This window comes from Sorex fumeus, unplaced genomic scaffold (assembly GCF_029834395.1).
Source record: "Sorex fumeus unplaced genomic scaffold, SorFum_2.1 ptg000075l, whole genome shotgun sequence".
Lineage (NCBI taxonomy): Eukaryota > Metazoa > Chordata > Mammalia > Eulipotyphla > Soricidae > Sorex > Sorex fumeus.
The window spans coordinates 9200596-9211555 of NW_026606132.1; positions in this window are offsets into that span (position 1 = coordinate 9200596).

Below are 10960 nucleotides of genomic sequence, written 5' to 3' on the forward strand. Positions count from 1 at the left end.
GCACTGTCAGAGTGGCCTACAAAACCAAAATAAAGTAAAATAAAATATGTAGCAAATGGGCTCACGACTGTGACTTAGTTGTAAAGGGCTTGTCTTGCATATGTGAAATCCTTAATACCACACACACAAACACACACACAGAGAAAATATTTGTTGTGATATGGGAAAATGCCTTAATTTAAGACACCCTTTTCTCCCACCTACTGAATTGCAAAGTGTATTTTGAAACAAAAATATATTTATTATTTTATAATTTTCTAAAACAGTCACTCTTTGAAAACATACTTTAATGTTGATTACTTCTAATGGTTAGTATGCTTAATTTAGAGGAAAGAGATATATTAATTAAGTGGCAAGTTTTTTTAAAAAATACTGAAGGTATAATTGTATCAAGAAATAGAAGAAAAATTAATCTCAAAAAAAATATCCTGGACTCAGTTTCTGAGCAATTGCCCTATAGACTATAATTATGAATAAAATACCCTTTGAAAAGACCTCATCAAAATCAGGGAGAAATGAGAACAATAGGGTAGGTATTACAAAAGATTGGTTCTTCTCAGATAATTGTTTTTAATAAAATGGTAAAAGTGTAGAAAACACCAGGCAACTATAATTAGGATAATAATGTATTGTTCTACAGGAATATGTACTCTGTTGTCTCTTCTATTTGAGAGCAACAAAGAAAATGAAGTAAGAAATGGGTGAATACATTTGAAAGATAGTTATACATTGAACTGAAAAGATCATTAATTAATCTTTCCTTTACGGCAGAACCAGTGAAATAAGGAAGAGTGGATGTTGTGTCATATGTGGTCTCTGAGAACATTCTATTGTGGGGACTCCCTGGGGAGACTACAGGATCACCTTTAGGTATGACACTATATACATTTTGTATTTGTTTGTCTAGTTACAATGGCATTCACACACACAAAGCATCTCCACTCAGTGGTTGTAATCTATTCTCTGTCCATTGTGAGTGTGCAAATTGTTCTCTTTCATTGGAGGAAATTTCAGAGCCTTAATTTGATTGCCACCTTCATAAGAGATGTACCTAACAAGATAAAAGACAGCAGAGCAAAAATATCTGTTTTCACGTGTCCCTACAAAATAATAGGGACAAGAGGAAATCCCAAACTACCTCATCCCACTCCAAACTGGGAAAGACAGTTACAGACATCATTGTCCGTGAATTCCACCCTTTGGCTACTCTGCATCAGAGGCCAGCCCAAACTTTCCCTGGTACTCACAGAAAAGCATGGCCTCACCCATCTTAGTGACATGGCCCCAATATACTGGGGGTGTACACCCTTCATCTCCGAGATATACCAAGCAAGCTTCAGCAAAAGGACCTTACCTCCTGAGCCACATTCATTTTTCTTTTCCAAAGCAGTGAACCTGAAAATAACTAAGTTCTAACCTTGACTGAAGTGTTAATTTAGTATTATTTTCCAGTAGTTAATAACAAAGAATCTGGAGTGGGGGTACATAAGTTCAACTCTTTATTATCTGTAACCATAGGACTTTGGCAAGTCCATATATCTTGATTTATTCATCTGTGAAATGGGAGGGAATTTAATACCCAACTCAGAGGGCTGTGATGAGGATTCAATAATTAATGCAAGTAAAGTTTTTATCCTGGAGCATGATGTAAGCTTAAATATTAGCTATTTTAGTATATTATCAATGAGTGGGGTTACTCCTCTCTATTCTGTTTCCTTTCTAACAGAAATTTTGGAATTTCAAAGCTGAATTAAGGAGAAATTAGGTGATCATCACTGAAAAAAAATGAGACCTATACACTGAGCTCCTGTAATCTAGGATTGTCTTCTCTGAACAATTTTTAGTTTTCCAAGAGCTGGAGAGATAGTATAGCTAGTAATGCACTGGCCTTGCAAGCGACTGACCCATGTTCAATTCCCTGCACCCCATGTGGTCCTCTGAGCCTATCAGGAGTGATCCCTGAGCACAGAGCCAGGAGTAAGCCCTGAGCATTTCAGGGTATGACTGAAAAAACAGATAAATAAAATTTTAAAAGTTTGTTAGGTTTCTATACTCATACAATCTTCTCTGCTTCATTTCATTTAGTGATTCCTTATGCTCAATAGATGCACAATACATATTACCTACACCTCATGCCATAGTTGAGCAACACACAAACACACACACACACACACACACACACCTTCACACTCACGCATTTAATGGGACATTTAAACTAATTCCAATTCAGCTATCTTTGAGGCCCTGATTGGGGGGGGGGGGGGAGCAGTGAATGTATCTTTGTTTTCCAACAGTAATTTGATTTTTGCTTTAAGTTTTAACCTTTAATCCTTTCTGTCCCAGATCATATTTGATTCCTATCCACACCTTCCCTGTAAAATGGTATTTTATTTTCTTCTTTCAGCATTATCAGAGTGAACTCAGAGTTCCAACAGTATTGGATAAAATAAAATCATTTATAGTGTGAACACATGGTAAGGTTCTATTCTTTCCAAAGGAAGGATACAGTATCTCTTCATCTCCATTTACAGTCCTTTGAGATGACTGGTGTCTTGAATTGGCAGTGGCTTATCTTCGACCCCACTCCTAGAAGTCTGGGCGAATTTTCCTGGATTTTCACCCCCTCCAGCAACAATTTTCCACCTGTTTCCTTGACTATTGTAGACTCAGCTCAGGTAACATCCTCTACCTCACCTGGCTTGACACCTGCCTTGAAACCAAGTTTTAATAAAAGTCCCCTAAAGAGCAAAGGTTGCCATGATTTCCAGGGGTATTAATACTGATAGTTGAAAGCCAGCAACCCCAAACTTTATAAGGCATAGACATATTACCTGTCTTTCCCTGACCCATGCCCCCACCCACATACACAATTTGAACAGATTCATTTATGCTTCATTAACTATCAAAGATTAGGACACAGTTTTCTATCAACACAGGTTAAAGCAGACAAAATGAGGTGATAAAGATGCTGTCAGAATTGCTAAAGGAGAGGCTTGTGTGACACAACAGCGGATAGTGCATTTGGCTTGCATGCAGCCAACCCTGGTTCGATCTCAAGCATACCATATGGTTCACCGAGGACCGCCACAGGAGTACTTCCTGTATGCAGAGCCAGGAGTAATCCCTGAGCACAGGTGTGGCCCAAAATATAAAAAATCATAAAATATAGAAGGACTGCACTCATTTGTGGAATATAAAATAACAGAATGGGAAACTAACACCCAAGGATAATAGAGATAAGGACCAGGAGGATTGGTCCACAGCTTGGAAGCTGGCCTCACATGCTGGGGGAAAAGTCAACTCAGATAGAGAAGAAACCACCAAGTGCTAGGAGATGCGTACTGAAAGTAGACTATAGACCGAACATGATAGCCTCTTAATACTTGCATTGCAAACCACAACACCCTAAAGGAGAGAGAGAGAGTAAAAGGGAATGTGCCTGCCACAGAAGTGGGGGTGGGGGAGGGGTGGGGGGTGGGAGAGATGCTGGGAACATTGGTGGTGGAGAATGGGCACTGTTGGAGGGATGAATACTCGATCATTGTGTGACTGAAATGTAAGCACGGAATTTGTAAGTCTGTAACTGTACCTCATGGTGATTCAATTAAAAAATTAAAAAATAAATAAATCACTGTCACTGTCATTGTCACTGCCCTACCATTGTTCTCCGATTTGCTCGAGCGGGGCCCAGTAACGTCTCCATTGTGAGACTCGTTGTTACTGTGTTTGGCATATCAAATACATCATGGGTAGCTTGCCAGGCTTTGTTGTGCGGGAAATAAATAATAAAAAAATGAATTGCTAAAGGAGAGACTCTAGGTGCTTTTGGAATTGCTCTCACATGTGGAAGTTAATGTGCTGGGGCAGCAGCCAGACAAGGGCACCATGTTTGCCACACTGATGACACATCTCTTGAGCTCATAAACTGTTTTAGACTTAATTTATGCCCATCAGTGACCATTCTCCCATTGCTGTGTATAAATCTTAAATCTGAAAGGCCCACTGAGAAAAATGGCAGATCATAGATGTTTGTATGAGTTTCGTTGGGAGAAGTGAAGAGGATGCAATTTGCACTGATGAACGCCTGCATTGCTGTATATTTCATGCTACAAATATTCTCTACAACTTAATTTTTTATCTATGTGTAAATCTGCCTGTGTATAATCTGCCATTTCAGACGCTGTAATTTTTATGGTTACCTTTAGGTTTTAACTCGTTATTTTAGTATTCAATCTTCCTAATAATGAGGCCCCAACAGTCTTTTCATTTTTTTATATAGATAACTTTGTGTTATGAAATTATGTAAGCGTCAGGTCCACATTATTATAAATCAACATACATGTATATTACATTAAGTTCACTACTAAAAAACAGTCTGTTCTTTATCATAAAATTGACTCATAGAAGGTAATTTTTGTTTTTTCATTTCAGGTTTCAGTCATACATTACAGGTTAGTGGACCCATATAAGATATTCTTTATGCTAAGAAGTACAACAAGAACTTATGTTTTCCAATATATTACTCAATCAACACTGGGATAGAACAAAACACTAGAAATCTCCTAATTCCTATTTTATCTAGGTACACTTAATCATTGCCACAATCCAGGCCACTTTCCACATACTCGGATCGAGCCTTACATGAGTGAACATATTCCTGGACTACGTGGCTGCGACACATTGTAAGACAATCTCTACACATTTTCCATAATTACCAAGACATATTTGATGGGGTTCTGACAATAGACAACAAATCATAGAGGGAAATATATATAAAAGTATATATATATATATATACATATATATATATATAATTCCTCTTGGAGACCCTGGCAAGCTACTGAGAGTATGCCACCCACATGGCAGTGCCTGGCAAGCTACCTGTGGTGTAATTGATATGCCAAAAACAGTAACAATAACGGGCCTCATTCCCTGACCCTGAAAGAGCCTCCAATACAGCAGTGTTGGTAAAGATGAGTAAGGAGAGGCTGCTAAAATCTCAGGGCTGGGATGAACATTACTGGCATCCACTCGAGTAAATCAATGAACCATGGGATGACAGTGATACAGTAATACTTAATAATCAAATTATGATTGTCCTTTTTCATTATCTTTTACAGTCATGGAAATGAAACAAGCTTTCACACAGCTCTCCAACTTTACTACATGACTTTTTGTTAAATCAAACATTGTTTGTAAATAACCATCAACAATTCCACTTTGTAAATTGAAGAAAGGATGGTAAGGAGAACTAGGATTTCTTTTCTTTAGTGGAAAGACACACATGGCACTTATCAAGGGCAATTCTCAACAGTGGTTGGAACCCAGGGCTCCTGCAGGCAAAACAAGCACTTCAGCATGTTTTGAGATATTTCCCTGCCTTGATTCTAGGAACTCTTGAATGCCAACTGTTTTCCAAACGTTTTACTTATATTACTCATCAGTTTTTTGAGAGTCTATATTGTCCATGAAAAATAAAGATAATATTTACTTCCAAATGCTAAGAAAATGAAATATATTTGTTAAACCCAGTTTGCGCTAAAAATCAGTTTATATCACAATTTCACCAAGTCTTATCAACTTGTGACAATTTCTTTGTGTTTAATTGTCTTGCATATCTTGACACAGATAAACTTTAATTTTACTGGATATTCTGCATGAGGGCTGGAGCAATAGCACAGCGGGTACGGCATTTGCCTTACATGCAGCCAACATGGCTGACCCGAGTTCGATTCCTCTGCCCCTCTCGGAGAGTCCGGCAAGCTACCGAGAGTATCTCACCCGCACGGCAAAGCCTGGCAAGCTCCCCGTGATGTATTCTATATGCCAAACACAGTAACAAGTCTCACAATGTTACTGGGCCCACTCGAGCAAATCGATGAACAACAGGAGGACCGTGACTGTGATTCTGTATGAAGGAATATTTATATGGTCCATTAACTTTAGAAAATGCTATATTAGAACCCAGAGATATAGTACAGCAGCAGGGCACTTTTCTTGCATGAGGCCAAACTGGCTTGAATCCCTGACACCCCATACGGTCTCCTGAGCCCCGCCAGCTGTGATACCTAAGTGCAGAGCCAGAAGTAAGTCCTGAGCTCCACTAGGTGTGGCCCCAAAACCAAATAAATTATAAATATAATGCTATATTAAACAAACACTTTTTAAACAATATGCTAGTGTGTTTTTATAAAAATTCAGGAGGAATATGCAATAAGCAGAATTTCCTAAATATTTGGTCACAGAAGTGACCATCCTGAGCATCCAGAGGGAAATTCTGGTTTATATAGTTTGTATTGCAATAATCTCCTTTCGGTTTTTCTGATCTCAGGTCTGGTCCATCTTTCTTCAATTTTCTAGTCAACTATTCACAGTGAGAATCAGAAACTATGAAACTGCTCTCCAAACTAGTCTCAGCCTAGACTTGAACTTAAACTTCTCCATCTGGGTTCTAGGCCCACCACAACCTTTCCAGCTGCAGCCATCTTCCTCCCTCCTGTTGTCCCGAAACTCTGATATCTAGCCACACTAAGTGCTCTTGATTCTCCCAAACTGTCTCTCACCTTTCATTAGTCTACTCTGTCTTTTGTAACTTCTTTTTTGATCTAGTAATACCTGCTTCATCCTTCCAATCCAGTACAAATGCTACCTATTTATGGGGTCTCCTACCCTCTCCCATTCTTCCTGGCTTGATTTAAGAAAATTGTTCTGCCCCTGGGTTCTCATAAACAGAGTAAACACTTTCATCCTCCCACTGTATCCATCTCATTTTACTACCCTTTAGAGTTGGCTGCATGTTTGTATCTTTCTCCAGCCTGGTCTGATTCCTTGAACATAAGATATTGACTAATTTTTTTGTGGGATATAAAAACATAGTATGAGAATAATGAATAATACAATAGAAATGAGGGCCAGGATGACTGGTGCATAGTAGGAAGATTGTCACAAGAAGGGTGAGCACAGTTAGGACAGAGAAGGGACCACAATGGCAATAATTGTTGGAAATGATCACTATCGATAAGAACTGGGTTCTGAAAGGAGGTAAACTGATAAACATGAAACCCTTTCTGTAACAGTATTGCAAACCACAGTGCCTAAAAGAAAAGGGTCTGTCATAGAGGCAGGCTAGGGGATAAGAGGGAAGCTGGGTACACTGGAGGCAGGAAATATACTCTGGTGAATAAATGGGTGTTAGAATATTGCATCTGGGCTGTAGCAATAGCACAGCGGGTAGGGTGTTTGCCTTACATGCAGCCGACCCAGGTTCGGTTGCTAGCATCCCATATGGTCCCCCGAGCACCGCCAGGAGTGATTCCTGAGTGCATGAACCAGGAGTAACTCCTGTTTATCGCCGGATGTGACCCCCCCAAAAAAAAACAAAAAAAGGGAATATTGCGTGACTGAAACTGAATCATGAACAATTTTGTGAATGTGTATCTTACAGTGATTTAATTAAAAAAGAAATGAATTTTTGGTATATAAGTTTAGTTCCTCATCCTTTGGCTTGCACAAATGCATGTTAAATGAATGAACAAAGTTTCCAACACTTTATAAATGTTTTATAAGTCTGTCATTTATGTCTCACAATAATTCCAAGGAGAAGGGGTTACAACCAATCTCAGATTACAGTTAAGAAAATAGCTTGTTTGAGTTACTTGCTCAGGTGGCACCTACTTAACCAGGAATCAAGTGATGCTTCCTGATCCCAGTTAGTGAGTGACTGTGTTATTTTCAACATTAGCACAAGACCTTTTTAAACTAGTGAACAAATGGATGTTAAATATTGTGTTCTCCATGTGCTGAGTGAGTACTGGTATGTGGGAAATCCAGAATTGAATAGGAATAAAGGAGCATTTTTTTTCTGGGACAGGTCGAAGTGGTATAATTTTTGAGCAAAAACATCTGACATAAGAAAGATAGTAAGAAGAAAATAGGATCAGAAATGGCTTAGACACAAGGATGAGTTGGTGGCTACCAGAGGGAGACAGATATTGGTTGTCAAAGAATGGGGAGTTGGGAAGAGCTGTGTCAAGCTGGAAATCTGTTCAGAGACAGTGATGAAGGCAACACTCTTTGATTGCCTAAAATTGGCTGTGCAAAAATGGATGGCAATGGAGACGTTTGCTGCTGGGGAGAGAGAATATACTTTAAATTTAATGAGGACAACTCTAGAAGCCCTGCTGATTCCTGATTGATAAGTACTAAGGCGCCTCACTTAACTTGCAGGCACAGCTGTCTGCACTGAACATTGGTGAGTATTGGACAGCAGCTCGGCCCGCAGGAAAACAGTCTCTGCCTTTTGGACTGTTTGTGAATTCGCCTCCTGGACAGCAAGTGGGACAAGGGACAAGCCTGCAGCCTTGCAATCCCCAGAAAGGTTATTTTGTCCAATGTGAATGTTGCCTATTGAATTCTCACTAGCCTGATTAGAAAGGATTATTCTGAAGGTCTGTGAAGTATCTAGTAACCAATCTTCCTGAGTTATTTTTGAATAGCTATTGAATGGATAATTTCCATACCCATTATCAAAATGATATGCTGGAGGTGAAATTTAGCTGTATTGTATTTGATCAGTAATTGCAGAAATGTTTCCCTCCGATTTAATGCCTTATTGGCAGCGGGTCTCTCTACAGGCGCAAAAGACTTTGGGATACTTTTTGGTTGACACAAATGCTTTATTATTATAATATTTTTGTTGTGGGGGTAGGGTAGGGCTCAGAGAAAAACAAGATTTATTTGGGCATCTGAAGATGAAGTGAGCGTTCTTTTTTACCTCCTGAGAGCAGCATTTGGCAACATAGCACTTTACACTAGCAACAGCGAGTGAATAATATTTCTCCTCATCACACAAATCTCAGCGCTTTGGAACAAGAGCCAACTCGAGGGCTCCACAAAGACAGCAAATCCATGCAAATCCCCATTACCAGAAATAAATTCAAAAGGAGATGGAGATTGGTATATTTGGCTATAAAAAGCAACTCAAGTCCTAAGTTTTACTTTGTAGCTCTCCATTGCAAGTTTCTAGATCAGAAATTGACAATAGAAATATAATGCAAGCCATATATGTAATTTTAGTTTTCCTAGTATTCCATTTTTAAGAAGGTGAAAATAAATGTCTTATATGTACCCAAATATCCTGAGAATTATTATTTGCACATAAAATCAGTATTAATTTGTGAAATGATAGGCGTCTTATTCCACACTAATTCTTTGAAATTAGAACAATCTAACCTTTGAACACAGAACACACTTCAAACTAATCACATTTGAAGTGCTTGGTAACTGCACGTGGTATGTGGCCACTACACTGGACATGGGAAATATAGTAGAGATTGCATCTTTCAACTGGTCATTGATTTGAGCGGATTCTTATGTTTCGCTCTGTTCCAAGGTCAGGGAAGCCTCGGATTGCTTTCATTTTAAATATGGAACCTACCCCTATACAATCATGTAGTCCTATGCAGAGCCTGCTGAGGTTGTCAAATCCAAAATTCAAAATCATTTGCTGTCAGGGGAAGTAGAATTGCACAATACTGATTTATGCAAAGCAAGGACAAGACAGCCTCCCTGTTCCAAAGGAACAGGGAGTGGAGAGAGAGCCAGTCAACTTCGCAGTGATTCAAGTTCACTGAAATCCACCACAATGTCTTATCCCAATTATGTTCAGCATTGGACAATTCTCCTAGCCTAGGCTAATCTTTCTAATGGTGATTTTGGAAACAAATCCTAGAAGCACATAAAGATGCCTCAGATTAATTGGTTTTATACTGCCATAATAAAAATATTAATAAATATTGTTGAAAATTCATAGGCAAAATTGATTCCTCTTGATTAAAAGGCTTTTTAGGTTACAGAATGATACTGCTATTTTAATTCTTTTTGCTGTGATGGAGTCGGACCCAGAGCTGGCTGTCCTAAGCATACTGAAGACATGTCATTATGTGGAGACAGTCATGGCCACAGCCTGGGCTACCCTACTTTGAAGATTAGAAAAATAAATTTGAATCATATAGACTGATTTGGCATTGATTTCTCTTCTCTCTGGTACTGCAGCCTAAACCTATCAGCTTCTAATTACTTCACATGTATGAGATTTGTCTCTTTTGCAACACATATTAACGTTTCTTGTTCATTTACAAAAAGACTATTTTTTACAAAATGACAAAGTAATTTTTATTCTTCTCTGTTGCCCTCCTTTCAGTATCCAAAATAAGCATGGGGGTGGGGATTTAATGCTGTTAATACATGTCCACTTGACCTGACTCCAAGTTTCCTAACAATCTACCTCTGAAAGAGCTCTTCATTCTTCTGGGATACTGACAAATTGCTATTACTTCTTACTTCACTTCCTTGAATGGCTTCATTTAGATATTTAATGTGCTGTGATTATAACAAATAATAATGAATTTCTTCACAGAAACATAATTGTGAGCTGGTAAATTTCAGTCACCTAGTTGATTGTCTACCTTTCATCAAGAATTATTGGCTGATCTTTTACACTGAATTAGTTGGTATTTTGGCATGCACTACACTATTTCAGTTTCTTTTAAATCAGTCTCTTTTCATCAGGCATTTTGTTGAATATCTACTATGTATTAAGCTGAACAATGATTTCTAAAAGCGTACTTCGCTTGTGTCATCAACAATGTTTATATTGAAAACATTTTAGAATACTTTGTCTTATGAGAATAAATGAAAATTTAGGAAAACAAAAGCATTAATACTAATGACAAGAAATATTATCTCAAACTTAACTGAGAAAAAAATGAAATCATGGGACATGATGTAACATGGCAAACAGGTTTAATAGCTTCTCTTTAACTTAAATTTTTTTCTTCAATTGTGAACAAAAGGCACACAATGGTGAACCATAGTAAAATTACTATTTTTAGTATTGAACTTTGTGACTTAAAATGTATTTTTTTATTTTTGTATTAATTTTTGGTTCTGTATCTGATAT